At 34.3% G+C, this 18,463-nt stretch overlaps 1 protein-coding gene and 1 non-coding gene across 7 annotated transcripts in view; both read right to left on the reverse strand.

The window, feature by feature from the left end:
- The window catches only part of Csmd3 (CUB and Sushi multiple domains 3), a 1,141,260-nt gene that overhangs the window by 1,020,960 nt on the left and 101,837 nt on the right, over nucleotides 1–18,463 (reverse strand). The gene's annotated exons all lie outside the window — the stretch shown is intronic.
- On the reverse strand, nucleotides 16,567–16,673 carry LOC147824091 (U6 spliceosomal RNA). The gene has a single exon (XR_015442945.1). It is a non-coding gene; the product is annotated as a U6 spliceosomal RNA (small nuclear RNA).

Here is an 18,463-nt window from a genome sequence, read left to right on the forward strand (position 1 = left end):
TTGAATAAAGGATAAAATGAATTACGTCAAACATAATTAAGTAGCTTCAAACATTCTAAATTACAGCTGGATTTCCCATTGCCACTCAAAAGTTTATATCAAATATTAACCTACAAATGCAAAAGTTTTTCAAAAAATAACTTATTTAAAGAGTTTTTTTCTATGACATCATTCATTTTAATTGGAAAAATAGCATAGTGCTGTTATGTGGACTATATTAATATACTTTATTTTATGATAATAATTCAGAATAGGAAAATTAATAGAAGCTTTTTATTTTTGATAAAATGTATTATGTTTGCTGGTATTTTGGAATAGCAGAGAGAAGATTTTTATGTATTTTCTCCTCAATAAAAATAACAAAAATATTGGCAATAACCATTAAAATCTAGTTTTGCAAAAGTCCAGGGAATATCCAAAGCCCAAGCATAATATGGTTGTTAGTTTTTCAATAAAAACCACTGAATCTCATGAATAACAGCAGAGTATATGGCGTAGTAACTAACCGTCCTGGTAGTAACCTTGTGGTGGAGCAGCCTCACTAACATGGAAGCTGTGAAGGACACAGCCTTACAGCAACTGCAGGGAGGGAACAGGTTGAGAGCCCCTCAACAATCTCATCCCACATAGAAAATTCCCGCAATTGCCTATCTTGCAGCTGCCTGGGAAACTATTAACTGACCTTATTATGTATCTGACATGTAGATCACTTCATGGCTAAAGTCTTATGTGCAAAGCATTTGTCAAAATAAAAAAAAATACAAAGTTTAACATTGCAGTTGTCTGAAGCTGAGAAATTAGTCTGTACAAAAAAAAATCTGATTTTAAAAAAACTTAGGAGAAAGATCTGGGGAAAAAGATGCCCATAGTAGGTTTTTAAAAGCTTTAATTTGCTCCTGAAAATATCATCATACCTGAGTGCTACTGAGGAAAAAATCTAAAATCCCTAATCACTCACATATTGATGACTTGGGGTCCTGACCAAAGAAGAATCAAAAGTGAAGACAGACTTCTAAAGGACTATGATATTGAAGATGTGCCCATACACACACAGAGAACCACTGGGGAGAGGGAGTAGGGTGTCTTGGTTCGAAGCATTTGAGAAAATATCTGGTCTATAATTTGCTGACCACAAAGCTACATGAGCACAAGGCTGAGAAGCTAATCACAGGAAAGGATGGAGACTTTACAGATTTACCTGAGAGAGTCAGTACATGAACAGCAAGCAAGACAATGGCAAAAACTTAACAGCAACAAAATCTGGGTGAAGGGGCTAAAATTTCCTCGAGTGATACATTGTACTATTTTACAAACTTTAGTGTTATCAATGAAAGAAGCAAAAACAGTATGGCCTAGGGACAGAGATTTAGCCCAGTGGTTCTGCCACCTGCCTCACAAGCGCAAGGGCCCAAGTTTGATCCTGGTACCAAAAACACAAAATAACACACAAAAAAGTATGGCCTATATATATAGGAAAAAACAACGAATAGAAACTGTCTTTGAAGAAGCTGAAGTGAGGATCACAAGCCTCTATTATACATAAATTGAGAGAATTAAAGACAATCATAACTGAAGCATTAGTTGAAAGTATGAGGATATCTTGCAGTATAGATAACATCAATAATCAGAGAGAAGTATTTTAAAACAACCAGGTGGAAATTGTGGAGTTGAAAAATTTAATAACTGAAATTTTGAAACTTGACTAAAGATATTCAACAACAGATGAGCACTAAAGAAAAGTCAATGGATGGGAAAATTAGATTGATTGTCCTTTTGAACCTCAGAGACCTTTAGAATGTCCTTATGTGTACTGACATTTGCATCATGGGAGTCCAAGCAGAAGTGGAAATAAAGACACCACCAAAAACTTTTTTTTTTTTTGGTACCGGGGATCAAACTCGGGACCTTGCACTTGCGGAGCAGGCAGCGGCACCACTGAGCTAAATCCCTGGCCCAGAAGTGAGATTTTTAAAAAGTGAATTGTTGTATAAAAGGATCCTAGTAAATTTGTAGCTGAATTTTTATTAGAAACCACTGAGGCCAGAGCCAATGAGGATATACACTTAAAGGTATGAAGATTTTTTAAAAATAGCAAGAAGTATCTATATAGTAAGGGCTTTCAATGTGTTATGTGCATGTACCAACTCCCCATGATGAATATAATCATTATGTACTATGAACATATATTTATAAAAAATTTTAAAAATATTTAAAAAGGAGAAAACATGAAACTTCTAGAAAAACAAATATTACTATAAGTCACTATCAAACCTGTAAAATGAGTTCAAACCTGTAAAATGAGTTCTTCAGGCTGAAAAAAAAAATAGGTGAAAAGATCAGGATTTTCTCTTTTGGGAAGTTTGCAATTATGAATTCTATGTCCCTAGTAGTTACTGAGTTACTCATAATATTATTTCATGTCAGAGAAGTTTGAGGTTTTCTTGGAGTTGCTATATTTAATTTAATTTGTCAAATTGATGAATGCAGAGCAGTTAATAGTATATAAGTTGTTGTCTATATATTACATATTGTCTATAGGACTATGACATCTCTCTCCTCTTCCTTTCCTAGCATTGAGAATTTGTGTGTTCTCTCTGTCAGCCTTCCTAGTGGTTTTAAAATTCTATTGATCTTTTTCAAAGAACCAATTTTGCCCCATTGATCTAACTCTATTGTTTATCCCAATTCCACTTTTCAGCTTTTATTTTCTCATTTCTTTGAATGTAGTTGTATTTTTTTGTTTCATCGTTCTTAAGGTGGTAATTGGGGTTGTTAAATTCACATTTTTATCTTTTATAATGCATCCATTTATTGCTATAAAATATATGTCTCATCCTTGCATCAGCTGTGTCTCTCCATTTTGATGTATTTTATATACATTTCAATCAATTTACTATAATTTTAAAATGTCATTTAAAACTCATTTTTTTGTCTTCATTTATTTTAGAAGTTAGTTGTTCAGGTTTAGGGTGTTTAAATACATCGTCTAATTTTGTTATTGAGTGTTAGCTTGATTCCATTGTAATAAAGAACACAAGCTATATGATTTTAATTCTTTTAGATTTAAGTTTTAATGTCCAGAATATGGTCTGTCTTGGTATATGTTCCTTGGAGACCTAAAAATTATGTACAGATATTCCTCCTTAATCAACTTAACTGTTTATTCATGGTCAACACTTACAATCTGCTGTTTGGACTTGTGATCCAGTCTGTCTTATTTTTTTTTCACAGTTCTGTAAATCTTGTTTATAGAGCCACAGTGTCTTTCTGTATACAACATACCTTGTTTATATAGTATATAATTTTTGCTAATTGTACTGTACTGTACTGTACAGTACTATGCTTTTATGTTGTTACACATTACAGTACTGCATGTGAGTTATGCAAATAAAGGCAAAGTTTTCAAATTAGAGTTTCGTTTGACCAATTGTCTATTCTTAATATTGCAATGTACACACTATGTATAATTCTTCACTTAGCGATCCATTCAATTGACCATTTGGTGACATGAATGGAACTCGGACTTTAAACAAGTTGCATCCGGGTATTACAGCTGTGAATGTGATGGTCTATAAATGCTATTTACACTAACCGTGGTCACTGATGTTGTTGAGTATGGTCCCCTTGCTCATTTTTACCTATAGTCAAGATGTGCTTATTCTTTACTTGGTTATTAGATATGGTTTTGTTCTTAGTTTTCAGTCTAGCTATGATGATGGCCACAGCTTGGTTATCTTTCAGTTTATTCAGTTTAGAATTTACTTTGCTCTTAAAGTCTTAGATTTATCTCTTGACAACTTGAGGAAGTTTTTGGTGTTTATTTCTTTGAGTACTTCTTGAGGCTTACTCTTTTAATGGCTTTGCTGAAAAGAATGTTAGATGCTTTGTTTAGACATGCGGTCCTCCACGCTCTTGGTTTCCCTTTCTCTCTCTCAGTCTTCCTTCCCTCCTTCCTTCCCTCTTCCTTTCTCTCTTTGTTTCTTTTTCTTTCTTTCCCTCTTCCTCTTTCCAGCTCAACTTCCCGCCTTTCCCTTCCCTCCTTCCTTTTTTTTTTGGTAGGGAGACTACTTTCTCTCTGTTTAGATTGAGTGATTTCTTCTCAATTTTCAGTTCTTTATTTCCTCTTGCTGGTGAGCATATTAACTAAAATTTTTTATTTCACTTATTTTGCTTCTCATGCCTAACATTTTTATTTCATTATATTCTGCTTCTTTGCTGAGAGTTTCGATTTTTTTAAAATGTTTGAAATATATTCGTGCTATTTGTTGAGGTATTTTTTAAATTATGGTGCTTCAAATGTTTGTTAGAAAATTGTAAAATCTCTGTCATCTGGTGGTGTCTTTCAATGATTATCACCTTCATTAGGTTTGAAATCTTGTTGGTTCTGGGTATGGTAAGTGATTTTTTATTGTAATCTTCATTTTGTTTATTTCAATATAATGCAAGTAGATGTTAATACAGGAAATATTTTTAAAACATTACTTCTATGAAAAAAAGCAAAATTTCATGACAAATTAATTAAAGAATAACATTAGTTGATAAACTGTGTACCATAATTTTAAAAGAGTGACCAAACTATTAGAGTACAAGTCTTAGTAAAAAGAGACGCTTACAAAAAAGAAACAAATAGATAATAACACAAAACGTTCTTTTCAATGAACTAAGAGGGCCTAGCAGTATACATGAAACAAATTAGCACATACTTTAAATATTTTTGAAACCATGGAACACACAATTTCAGGAATTATTAGAACTTCTCCCTACTTTCTATTTTTCTCTTCTTTTTTATATTTTCTTTAACATTTAATAGAAACTATGTACAATAAATTTTTACTGTGTTTTACATAAGATAGCCACTGCAGGAATTTACATAGATTAGAAGGAAGATAGATGGTTAAACAGGGCCCACTCCTGTGGGATATTTTCTCAGAGCATGAAAGTCAGATTTCAGTAGGGAAAAAGGGTTCAGACCACCAGATCAAGTGGATGTTAAAAAACTAACATGCAGGCCTTTGGATAGGTAACCAGATGCTGGGACCACCAGTATTTCAAAGGCACCATTCTTAAACAGACCCCATCTAGTCATCTATGTGGATTCTATACCATCCCAAAGATGTCTTTCCCATTTGGCAAAGTCTCAAACATTCATTCAACCCAGGACACAGGGATGACCTCTCCTCTTTGCCCAGAATAGAAAGAAATCCACAACTTTTGGACATTACTGACCCAGTCTCCCCAATTTTAGTCCTTATTTCCACTTTCAGTTCCTCACAGCAGGAAAACAACTCGGCACTCAAACATGCGTATTTATTTCACTTAAGAGTATCGTTTCAAGGTCCATCTATTCAGCTATAAATGTGTGAAGCTCATCTTTCTTTATGGTAGACTAGTATTCCATTGTATATACAAATACATGTAAATCCTTTTCCAGTCATCAGTTAATGGGCATTTGGGCTGTTTCCAAGGTTTAGTTATTACAAACTGTGCCTCTATAAACATGGGTGTGCATATATTGCTGTGGTATGATGCTTTTAATTCTTTCGAGAAGATACCAAGAAGAGGAATAGCTGGGTCAAAAGGAACCTCTAGGTTTAATTTTTTGAGGAATCTCTACACTGATTTCCACAGTGGTTTCTCCACTCTACACTCTCATCAACAGGGGAGAAGGGTTCCTTTTTACCCACAACCTCACCAGCATTTGTTATTGGTTGATAACAACCTTGATATTTTTATATTATGTTCTGAGACTCTGAATCTTACTTCAATGTTCTTTTAAAGAATATTTTAGTCCTTATTTACACTTCCAGTTTCTCACACCAGAGAAACTATTCGGTATTTATACATGTGTGCCCTATTTATTCCACTTAAGAGTATCGCCTTAATGTGCATCCATTTAGCTATAAATGTCTCTAATTTCTCATTTTTTATTGCTGAGTAGTACTCCATTTTATTTAAAAAAACCCACATTTTCTTTATCCAGTCTCCAGATGATGGGCATTTGGGCTGTTTCCAAGTTTTAGCTCTCACAAACTGTGCCGCTATGAACATTAGTGCACATATATCACTGTGGTATGATTCTTTGAATTCTTTGGGGAAGATCCCCAGCAGCAGAATAGCAGGGTCAAATGGGACTTCCAGTCCTAGTTTTTGAGGTATCTCCATACTGATTTCCACAGCGGTCGCACCAGTCTACACTCCTAACAGCAGTGGAGCAGGGTTCCTCTTTCCCCACAGCCCCGCCAGCATTTGTTATTGGTGGATTTCATGATAGCAGCCATTCTTTCTGGAGTGAGGTGGAATCTCAGCATTGTTTTCATTTGCATCTCTCAAATGACCAGTGATGTTGAACATTTTTTCATGTATTTATTTGCTATTTCTACTTCTTTGTCTGAGAAATGTCTGTTTATTTCAGATGCCCATTTTCGGATTGGGTCTTTAAATTTGGGAGGTCTGATCTTTTTAAGTTCTTTATAGATTCGAGATAGTAGACCTTTGTCTGAGGAAAAGCAGGTGAAGATTTTTTTCCCACATTGTGGGTTGTCTCTTCACACTGCTAGTGGTTTCTCTTGCTGTGCAGAAGCTTTTTAATAAGAAGAGATCCCACTTGTTGATTGTTTGTGCTAATTCACAGGCCACTGAGGTTTTGTTCATAAAATTTTTTCCTACACCGATGTCTTCAAGAGTTCTACCTAACCTCTGTTCCAACTGGTTCAGCATTTCTATTTTAATATTCAGATCTTTAATCCATTTCAATTTTAGTTTAGTGCATGGAGAAGGACTAAAATGTATAATAGGTAATGTGAAATAGGAAGAAAAGAGGCAAAGGGGAAGGAAGTGGGAGGGGTAGGGGAAAAGAAAGAGGAGAATGGAATTAATATGAGAAAATGGAAAAATAAGAACAAAATCTTTGCAAATAGGGAGGACTGGAGGGGTTGACGGGAGGGCTGGGCAAGGGTAAAAAATAAGAACCAAGAGAGATTATGTAAAGGTGCAAATTTCCAATGATGATTGTCATTATATTGTATACCTAAAATGTACCAATGATTAGAATGGATAATTGATAATGCAAAATAGGAAGAAAAGGTCCAAAGGGGTAGGGGTGGTGGGAGGGGCAGGGGAAAGGAAAGAAGGGAAAGGAAAAATGATGAGAAATGGAAATATAGTCTTTGTAAATAGGGAAGGGTGGAGGGGGTGAAGGGAGGGCTAGGAATGGGGAAAAAATAAGAATGAAGATTCATCATGTAAAGGTACAAGTTCCCAATGAGAAATGTAAATATGTTGTATACCTAAAATATACCAATAAAAGAATTTTTTAAAAAAAGTATATTTTTCTGAGACTATCAGAATAGGAATTTGGTGTGAGGAGTTAGCTCATTTTTGTCAGTTCAAAGTAATCAATGTTCCTTAATTAGTCTCCATTAACAAGCAAAGGAGTATCAGTATCATAATAATTGTGACCCTGTGTCCCTATACTAGAACTTGCCTGACACCACCATAGCAAGAAGCTGAAGGAATACATCGCTCCTTTAAGGTGGGTGTGGAAGTTCGCGGGTCCCAGAACTTCTTCACTACATTACAGTGCAGGGTTACCCACACTGGCCAGCACAGATGGACACACTAGCCCTGTGAGCACTGCCAGGTCAGGGCTGTAGGTGTCCCTTGCTGGCACAGTGAAAGTATAAAACCCCAACTCAGTCTACATTGTTGTGGTTGAGGGTGAGGACCACAGTTTTTTCTCCTATTATGTTTGGCTACTATATCGCACTTATTGACTAAAAGTTTTCTATCTGTGTTCTTTCCCCTCTCTTTTTTGCAGAGAAGGTAGGCAGAGGTTGGTAATTTTTAAAACTATGCCCATTAATGTTTCCAATTTTCTTACCTCTTTAGATCTAAGCCTGGAATATATGAGTTAAAAAGAAAATGCAGAGCACTGGAAAATATTGTTTTTTGAGTGCAAAGTTCCCTGGTCTCTCTGGTTCTCATTCCACTGTCCATGTGGCTTGTGTATAACTTCCACGGACTTTAGTGATTCTAAGCCTGAGAAATTTCAATGACTGTCTGTACAACTGATGACTACTTATTTTTAAAAAGAGCAACAGGAAAATTTTATGAGGAAAATATGATTTGTTCAGCAAATGGAGCTGAGGTAATTGGACATCCTTATGCAAAAGAATGGTATTCCACACCAGTATTACACTATACAAAAAATTCAAAATGAGTCATAGTCATAAACATAAAAGCTAAACTATTATACTCTTAGAAAAATATCTAGCAGTAAATCTTCATAGTTTTGGGTTAGTGGTGGTATCTTAGCTCTAATATTGCAAGCACAAATCACAAAAGAAAAAGTAGATAATTTGGATTTCATCAAAATAATAGCATTTGTAGGGCCGGGATTTAGCTCAGTGGTTTTGCTGCCTGGTGCACAAGCGCAAGGACCCACATTCGATCCCTGGTACCAAAAAAAAAAAAAAAAATAGCCTTTGTGTTGTAAATGATACCACCATAAAAGTGAACTATGGAGCGAAGTGGTTGGAAAGATGTTGATAGAAGGATACAAAATTTCAGGTAGATAGGAGGAATACATGTAAAATGTCCATTGGATACCATGGTGACTGTAGTTAATAGCAATGTATTATATTCTGAAAATCTGCTAATAGAGTAGGTATTAAGTGTTCTCACCATAATAATGTTTGTGAGGAAATACATGTTAATAAAATTTATTTTGCTGTCCCATTATGTGTATATATTTCAAAACAATGTTACTAACAAGTGTACATATAATTTTAGTTGTAAATAAATAGGTAAATGGAAGTTATAAGAAACATCCTCAGAGTGGGAGAAAATATTTGAAATTCATATATCTCATAGAGCATGTATATCCAAACTAGATAAACAATAAAGCCACAATGAAGAAATAAAAACTTTTAAAGTGAAACATAGATAAACAATAAGCATATGAAAAGTTACTCAAAAATCATTGGTCATTAAAGAAATGCAAACCAGTAGGAAACGACTGCATAACTCGTATAACTGTTGTCAAGAATGTGAAGAAATTAGAAACATGGTGGAAGTAAAAAATGGTATAGACATTTTGAAAAATAATTCGACAGTTCCTTGAGATTATTATATCACATGATCCAGAAATTCTCTTCCTTGGCATACATCTAACAAAAATGTAAACATGTTTATACACTTCTGTAAGAATGTTCATAACATTGTTTATAATAGGTAAACCATAGAAGCAAGACAAATGACAAATGTCCATTAATTTATGGATAAACATACCGAGACAGCAAAATAGAGTATTATTTAGCAGAAAAATGAAATGTAGTCCCAATGCATGAGACAGAATGGATGAAATTTAAGACCATCGTAAGTGAAATTAGTTACTAAAATATAATATGTATTCAATGATTCCAGTCATATGACATTTCCAACATAGGTGCATCTATAGATACAGAAACACATTAGCATTTCCTTAGAAGTGGCCGCGGGTATGTGACTCGGTAAGAAAGAAGATGATGCTTATAGATAAAGGTTTTTCTACGGAATAGGGTTCTTAGATTGTAGTCTACAGAAATCTGAACATTAAAATCACCGAGTTGTATAATGTAAAGAAATGAATTTGTGTGTAAAATACATTTCAATAGTTATTAATCATGCAACTTTAAAATATTTTCCATGTCGTTGTGTAAACGTCGTTTTGTTTCATTTTTCAATTTATTTATCAGAAGATTCTCTTTTTAAATTTCTCTCACCTGCAAAAAATATTTTAAATTGCTGATTTTCTCAGAAATATTACTTCCAGAAAATCCCTGGATGGTTAATTTGTTTGTTACTCTCTATTATTCAATGTGTAGAAATTTAAAATACTAATATTTGGCTTTGTGTGTAGTGCAGGAAGATTATCTCCCTTGGTAGTGTGTAATTTATACATGACTCACTGCTGGTGAACCAAATATATGTTTTCATCTTCATTCAAAACATCTACAAAGGCAAAAATAAAGATACTTTCAGGAGGAATAAAATTTTTATAGCACACTGAGAGAAAGGAAGAAAGAATAAATCAAATGATGCATCACTAATCAGAATGACTGCTCTAAATATTTGACATTTTTCCAAAAGCTTATTTTTAACTACATCACTTTTAGCAGATGAATATTTTTCTTTGTTATTTATTGAAAACTTTTTGGTTATAACTAACATCTGTCCCTTTACACCAAAAAATATGTCTGGATAATATTTCACATAGATATTCCTCCTACCCTGGAGAAGAAAACTGTTTGCTTCTAAGCTTATGCCTACAAAATCATTATATATAGAATTCTTTTCAGAGAAATTGATAGCATCAAGATAACTGACTAGAAGGCCTAGCATGCTTCCCTCCACATTAAAGCATCAAAATAATTGGGGGAAAATCCAGTATTTCCCTGGAGAGTTTGAGGCAGAGCATCACAGTACACTGGACATATAGCAGAGTTATTACAGAACACAAAGAGAGCTGACTGCCTTTTAAAGAAGGAGCTTAGTGCAGTGTCTGCTGTGCATCTGTTGAGCTCAGTCCTGCCTCAACAGAGATGTCCCACGGCAGGAAGAGGTGAGCAGGACATCCCAGCTTATGACATGGACACCCAAATCATTTTTTGCAGGAAAACTCTACAGACTGTGCAGGCCCTTAACCACTCTGGGGGAGCTGCCAGTCATGAAACTGCCACATTGTCCACTTGTGCCTTTCTCTATCCAGGGTTTTGCTGCTTAGAGCCACCTTGATACCCACTACTACTGAAGCAAATGGGAATCTGTATTTACGCCTCTGCAGAACAGCCCCGAGGACAAGCCAGCAGGGTCCACCTACCATCCCATAAACCCAGGAAGCACTTGAGGATAACTTCCTGAGCAGCAAAGCCTGCTAAATCCCCTGCTCAGCTTTCAGAAATTTATAGGTGCCCACTTAGACTCACTGGTGCAGATCAGCCCCAATGTGATTCTCAAATCCCGAGGTGACCAACTGTGTGACTGAACACAGTGCATTGCACATGACTTGGAACCCAGTGTGGCCTGACCTTCCCCAAACCTGAAGAAACTGATGCCTTGCTTCCACACAGTCAGGTGCACCATGCCTGGAGATGCCAATCCTGCCCCACCCAAGGGAATTACATCCAAGTTGGCAGTAGAGTCTCACAGTCCCTCCAGTCCATATCATCGAGATGCCCACACTGGTCACAGACACCACACCAATAGTGTAGCATATCAGACCAAAGTCCTAGGCCACATTGCCAGTTAAAAGTATTTTGACTACAAAAGCTACTTTATAAAATTATCAGGTGCAACCAACTGACCACCTTTGAAAAACAGACACAAGAAGCATGAAAACAAAGTATCATAATCCTCCAAAGGAACACAGTCACTCTTTGAAAGGAAAATATAATCAGTGAATTGCCTGACAAATAATTCAAAAGAATAATTTATAAAGAAATTCAAGGAGATAGAAGAGAAGACAATCTGGTGAAATAGGGAAGACATTTCACCATATGAATGAGAAATTTAGTAGAGATCGAGACTATAAAAATCAAAACTCTTGGATGTCAAGAATTCAAGAGGAAATAAAAAATTCAGATGAGACTATAACAGAAAGTTGATCATAGACAAGAAATAATTTCTTAGCTTGAAGACAGGATGTGTGTGTGTGTGTGTGTGTGTGTGTGTGTGTGTGAGAGAGAGATTCTGTGTGTATTCAAGTGCCGGATCTTGAATCCAAGGCCTCACACTAAACACATCAACTGGAGACTGGATAAAGAAAATGTGGTTTTTTAATAAAATGGAGTACTACTCAGCCATAAAAAATGAGAAATTAGAGACATTTATAGCTAAATGGATGCACACTGAGGCAATACTCTTAAGTGAAATAAATAGGACACACATGTATAAATACCAAATAGCTTCTCTGGTGTGAGAAACTGAAAGTGTAAATAAGGACTAATATGTATAATAGGTAATGTGAAATAGGAAGAAAAGGGGCAAAGGGGAAGGAAGTGGGAGGGGTAGGGGAAAGGAAAGAAGGGTATGGAATTAATATGAGAAAATGGAAAAATAGGAACAAAATCTTTGTAAATAGGGAGGCATGGAGGGGTTGAAGGGACGGCTGGGTAAGGGTGAAAAATAAGAACCAAGAGAGACTATGTAAAGGTGCAAATTTCCAATGATAAATGACATTATATTGTATACCTAAAATGTACCAATGATTAGAATGAATAATTGATAATGCAAAAAAGACGAGTCTTTTTAAATGAGCCAGATAGTTTTAAGAAAATAAAAGAAAAAAGGAGAAGAAAACAATTTAAAAGACCAGAGAAAGTCTTTAGAATTATGGTTCACTATTAGTGAGCAAACTTTCACTCTGAGTGTTCTACTGGGAGATAAGAAAGGAAAAAGTCATAGAAAAAATTATTCAACAAAGTAATTATTACAAGATTTTCAAATCCTGAAAAAGAGATGGACATCAGTTCTGAGAAAGCTCAAGTAATTCCTAATAAATTTAACCCCCAAAAACCCTCTGAGGGGCAGTAGAGTAAAAAAGGTTGAAAGTGCACAACAAAGAAGAGATACAAAAGAGCAAGAGAAAAAAAAATGGTACGGTGCTTACAAAGGACCAAAAGCTCAGTTCTTAGAGGAACTTTATAGCCCCTAGGAGAATGGAATGCTATATTCAAAGTCCTGAAATTAAAAACTTGCCAATCAAGAATAGTATACCGACAAAATTACCCTTCAAAAACAACAACAACAAAAAGTTTCAAGACAAGAAAACATTGAGGAAATTCATCACCACCAGACTGACACCATAAGAAACATTGAAGGAAGTTTTAATTAGAAATAAAATGATGATAACTACCATCATGGAAATATCAAAAAGTGCAAAGCTCAGCAGCAGAGGAGATATACAAAAGAGAACTGGAAGATAATGAAACCCTATTATTACCCAAAACCTCTAAAATCCAAGATTTAAAGACCAAGAGAAAATAAAAGAGCAAAGAACACCCAAAAGAATAAGAAAAATTAACAGAATGAAAGGAGAATGTCTTTACTTATAAATAGTAAAGAGTAAATAGATTAACTTCCCTAGTTATAATTATACTGTTTGAATGGATTTTTAAAAAGAACAAAAACAAAGACAAAAACAATGAGACCCAGTAATAAGCTGTCTGAACAAACTCATACCACTGAAGACAGGTAGGGATTGGTAGTGAAGGACAGAAAAATATATGCCTGTGCCATGCAAACAGAAAGCAAAAGTAAGGAAGAAAAGCTATACTTATAGTAGATAAAATAGACTTTAAGGACCTTAACTAAAAAGCTGTAAAAAGAGAACATGAAGAAACTCATTATATGATGCTAATGGGATAATTTCAACAAAAGGAGATATCAGTGGTAATATAGATGCATTCAACATTAGAGAACTCAATATATGATACAAAATGAATCACATCCAAAAGAAGAGAGAGACACTTACAAAGTCATAGTTGAAGATTTCAACAATGGACAGATTATCTGTCCATTGTTTTCATCAATGGACAGATAATCTAAACCAACCAACCAACAAACAAACCAACCATCAGCTTTAAACTGTAGTGTAGGCCATATGAACCTAGCAGATATTTATAGAATATTTCATCTAATAACCTCATAATACACATTCCTCTCAGTACATGGGACATTCTCCAAGATAGGCACGTATAAGGTGATAAAAAAACTCAATAAATTTAAAAAACATAAGCTGAAATCATAGCATGTATTTTCTCAGAACGCGTAAGTAAAAGTAGAAATCAGTAAGTAGAATTTTAGAAATTATACAAATATAGGATATGTAAACAACATTATCTTTAACAACCAAAGGGTCAATGAAGAAACCAAAAGGGAAATTTAAAAAATCTTGAAACAATGGAAAATGAAAGCAGAATATACTGAAACCTATCGGATAGAGGAAAAGCAGTACAAAATGTACCAAACTGGAAATTTATAGCAATAGATAATTACATCAAACAAAAAATTACAAAGACTTAAATTAATCAACAAAATGATGTAAGTCAAGGAACTAGAAAAGCAGGAACAAACAAATGCAAACTATTAGAAGGGAAAATAGCAACGATCAGAGACCAAAGAAGTGAAAACAAGTGACATTAAATAATAAAAGGATCGATGAAATTAGTTGATTTTTGGAAAGACAAATAAAAGTGACATTTAGCTAAACTAACGAAGAAGGAAAAAGAAGACCTAGATAAATGAAGTTAGCAATTTAGAAGGGAGAATTTCATCTCACACTACAGAAATACAAATGATTGCTGGTGATTATTATGAATAACTGTACACCAACAAAATTGATAGTCTAAGAAATGATCAAATTCCTTCACATTTACACCTTACCAACATTGAATCAAGCTATTGAAAGGGATAAGAATCTTTGGGTCATTCTAGGAAGCTAGCGGTACCCTGATCCCAAAATTAGACAAGGACACAACTACAACAAAATTTATAAACCAGTCTTGCTTATGAAAATAAAACAAAAATTCACAACAAAGTACCAGCAAATCAGATCTACCAGCACATGAAAAAGATTATACACTATTCCAAGTAGGATTTATTCCGAAGATACAGGATGGTTCAAAATATACAAGCCAGTAAACATATCACATTAACATCAGTTTCATATAGTTAGTGGTAATCCTAGGGAGTAAAATATGCATCCTTGAATATTTAATTAAATTAAAAAGTTACTGTTTATCAGTTTCTGAACCAAAAGAAATGACATTAAAGCACTTATGATCCATCTCCATCCAATGAAACTTGCATTATTTTTGTGTGCACTATATTATAGCCCCCAATGATCTAACTGTTTTAATCATCCTAGATTCTTTGACAGCTATCTAAATATGTTTGTCATTTCAGTCCTTCCATTTAGATTTACTTTTCTTCTACCTGAAAAATTTCCTGAAGCATCTATCTTAATTTAATTCTAGAAACACATTAATTTGATTCACATCTTGAAACAAAAATGCTACTTTTCATGGAAGGGTTTATTCAACATTAGCTACGACTCCAAAGCCATAAGCAGAAATTGTCTGCATTGGTCTGCCTCTATTCCTTGTCATGTCATCCACTCTCTCTGCATCTTCTTCAACTAACCTAATTTTTAATTCTACAAACTAAACTGTATTACAATAATCATCACTTGAACAAAAACAATTCACAGAAGATGAAACAGTTCAGAGCAGTATCATTCATTGATCTTGAGTGAGGTGCCACTTTCTCTATTGAATATTTGGAGTACAAAAACTTTTTAATAGCATCTCAATCCTTAAGTTCTAAAACTAATTGTAGAAATACATGCAAATAATCTATAAAATATATGCTAAGCCATACTAGGAATCTATGAAAGGCTATCTAAAATTTGAGTTGAGACAATTTTTTAAAGTATTAGAATTTGAACTAATTTTGTAAGAAGTTACTGAGAAATGTGTTATTTTATATTTCATTTTTCCTCTACTTTTCATAGTGTCAGATAGATATATCTCTTAGGCTTATGTAAAGGAGAAATTTACTCAAGTGATATTATTTTCAAGTGTATCATACTGGCCTAGATACATGCTCTACCCTGACCTTACAATTCTGACTTTACTATTCAGAGTATTCTGCATGTCCAAAATATACATTCCTTTGTTTCTTTTTTTAAAAAATAGAAGATGTTTAATATGACAAGAAATTGTCGAATTCACATATTAAATTGCTCTATATTGGGAGATTTCACAATCCAGGAGCCATAGCCATGTTGCTGTAAGTAGGATTTCAATAAAGTTTTAGCTTCTTGATAGGAGCCAGACATATGCTTAGCTGCATAATATGTACTTGCTTTAAATAAATAGTCTCTTTTTACTTCTTTGGCAAGCAGCTTAAATCTACTTAACATTGCAGCCTTACAAAGCTGACTTGCTATTGACAAACCACTTTTAAATGGGGAACTTTCAGTGATTTTTCCCATTTAGGCTATCCACAATCTCCAGAGTAAGGTCCCCTTGTGCCCAATTCATACTCAGAGATTTATACTCCAAATTCATTTGAAATGGGTATACAGAGGGCACTAAGCTAATATGAGGGCAGTTGACTAAGTAAAACATTGGAAGACTTGAAATGAGTGCATCAGCAACACATTGCTTTATCGCAATTTCTAAGCCTCTAGTATCCCTGCAATTCCCATCACAAACAAGTATATTGCTGATATAAACTGGCTGTATAAAGTGACTCAGCAATGCTCCCTGTACACCAAGAATTCCCCATCTTTTCAACTTGTCACTTGAAGACATACTGTTCACTTTATTAACAACACTTGCAGGACAGTAAACAGTAAGATAAATTTTGCCTCCAACAGCCACACGCAGACTCGGTTCTTCACTGGCTTCAAATGCAGATACAGAATTTGGATTAAGATGCAACTGTGACTTAATCTGGCCTGATCTTTAGGCAACTGGTTCATATAGAGGTAAATGTTTATATCTTGTTTCAGAGTAAGAAGAAAAAAATATGGAACGCTTCACGAAATTGCATGTCATCCTTGCGCAGGGGCCATGCTAATCTTCTCTGTATCGTTCCAATTTTAGTATATGTGCTGGCGAAGGGAGCACATTTCTTTGCTTCTCAATGGTGACAAATAGAGAAATAATTTTGCTTTTCTGAGTTTATTTGGCTCTTTATAATACAATATTCATGTGTTGGTTGGTCAATTTCATGTGGTTTTCCCTAAGATATTCTGTATTTTCCGCAATAACAAGGTTACTAGACTTGTAGAATAGCCAAAATATTTCTGATGCTATTTGAAATTTCTAAAAACAGCAAGAAGTAGAAATAATTAAGACAGGAAGGAAAATCCATCAGTCAGGCAAATATAAATATCTTAGCCAAATATTAACATTTCCTTTCAAATCCTAGCCTGTAATGTCAAAGGGAAGGATCTGACAGTTTTATATTGTTTCTTAGCTTTAAGACATAATTCTCTCATCTGTTTTCAAAAGCACAGATGTACTATTATAAATAAACATTTGGGCCAAAAATCAATAAGGCTGAATTATTTCTATTTATTATTATAAAATGAGATTAAAGTAAAGCTACAATAAATTTATAGCATAAATGATTTCCATAAAACATTGAAAGGCAAGTATGCATTGTAGACACGTAAGATATGTTTATTAAGCTATATTAGCAGTGCAATCTCAAGCTTTAAAAATTGTGGGTTTTATAAGATATGGACCAAACATGTTACATCTTATCACAAATAATATATGAGTTATATAATTTCTCTTATACTAGAATGAAGGTTTAAAATATTCCATTAATATAACGCTTGCCATCATATTTTTCTGTAACTAATGCCTTAATTTTCTTCTGACCCTTAGGCACAAAGACGGATGTGAATCAAAACTAATTATACCCCATAAAACTTATGCGTCTGAACTCTGGAATAATTCCAGAGTCTTTGGAATACTCTTGAAACTCCACACAACCTCCCTCTTTCCAGGCTGTTCTATGTCTTCAGAATACATTTTAATATCATTTTTGTTCATCTTTTGTTCATATTATTTATTTCCTCTTCAAATGAAATGTTGTACTCATACGTGCCATCTCTTCATCTTTAATGCTTTTACACTCAATAATGTAATGTTACAGAAGTAAATTTTCACTTTACATAGAATTGGATTTTATCACTTCACTGCTATGTGATACTGGAAAATATAGTTAGAATTTCTGAGACTGTTGACCATCCTGTAAATCAATGATAACACCCAGTTTAAGAGTTGGTGTGAGAATTAGCAGTAATGCTTGTGAAGCTCCCAGAAAATTGGAAAATTGAAAACTATTTATGTTGTGAAAAGTATGTTATGCCTATCTGGCTTTGAATCTTCCTTACTTCTACATCTTTACACTGATTCAAACTCTAGAATATGCCTCTTATATGTAAAAATATCAGTTTCTATTTTTCTCAATGACATATGACTTGACACTGTTATAGTACAAGGAAATAAACTGGATTTTTCTATAATTTTTACAGTGTCTGAGTGGTTACATAAATATAAAATAATTTACTGTTCTAAGACTAGATATATCTGTGAGGTAGTTACTCCTTTTCAACACCCAAGTAACTCTTCCTCTTTTCCTAGACCACATTTTTGTCCCTAAAGACTAATGACTAATGACTGCATCACTCGCCTTTTGAGCTCTAACCTGTAGCTTCCTTGAACATTTGTCCAATGAGAGGCACATAGGAGATAAAAGTTAAGAAGAGTGAGGTCATTGTCCCTAAGTATGAATGTGGGTACTAGCAGTGGTGTGTAGACTTCCTGTTAAGTTCCAAAAAAACAGAGAAAAAAAGACTTGGATAGAAAAAACTAAGCACAAGTTCTAGCATAGTAGAGTTGTT

The sequence above is a fragment of the Heterocephalus glaber genome, unplaced genomic scaffold (genome assembly GCF_053883595.1).
Source record: "Heterocephalus glaber isolate CG9 unplaced genomic scaffold, H.glaber_assembly_v1.0 deba00001555, whole genome shotgun sequence".
Classification (NCBI taxonomy): Eukaryota; Metazoa; Chordata; class Mammalia; order Rodentia; family Bathyergidae; genus Heterocephalus; species Heterocephalus glaber.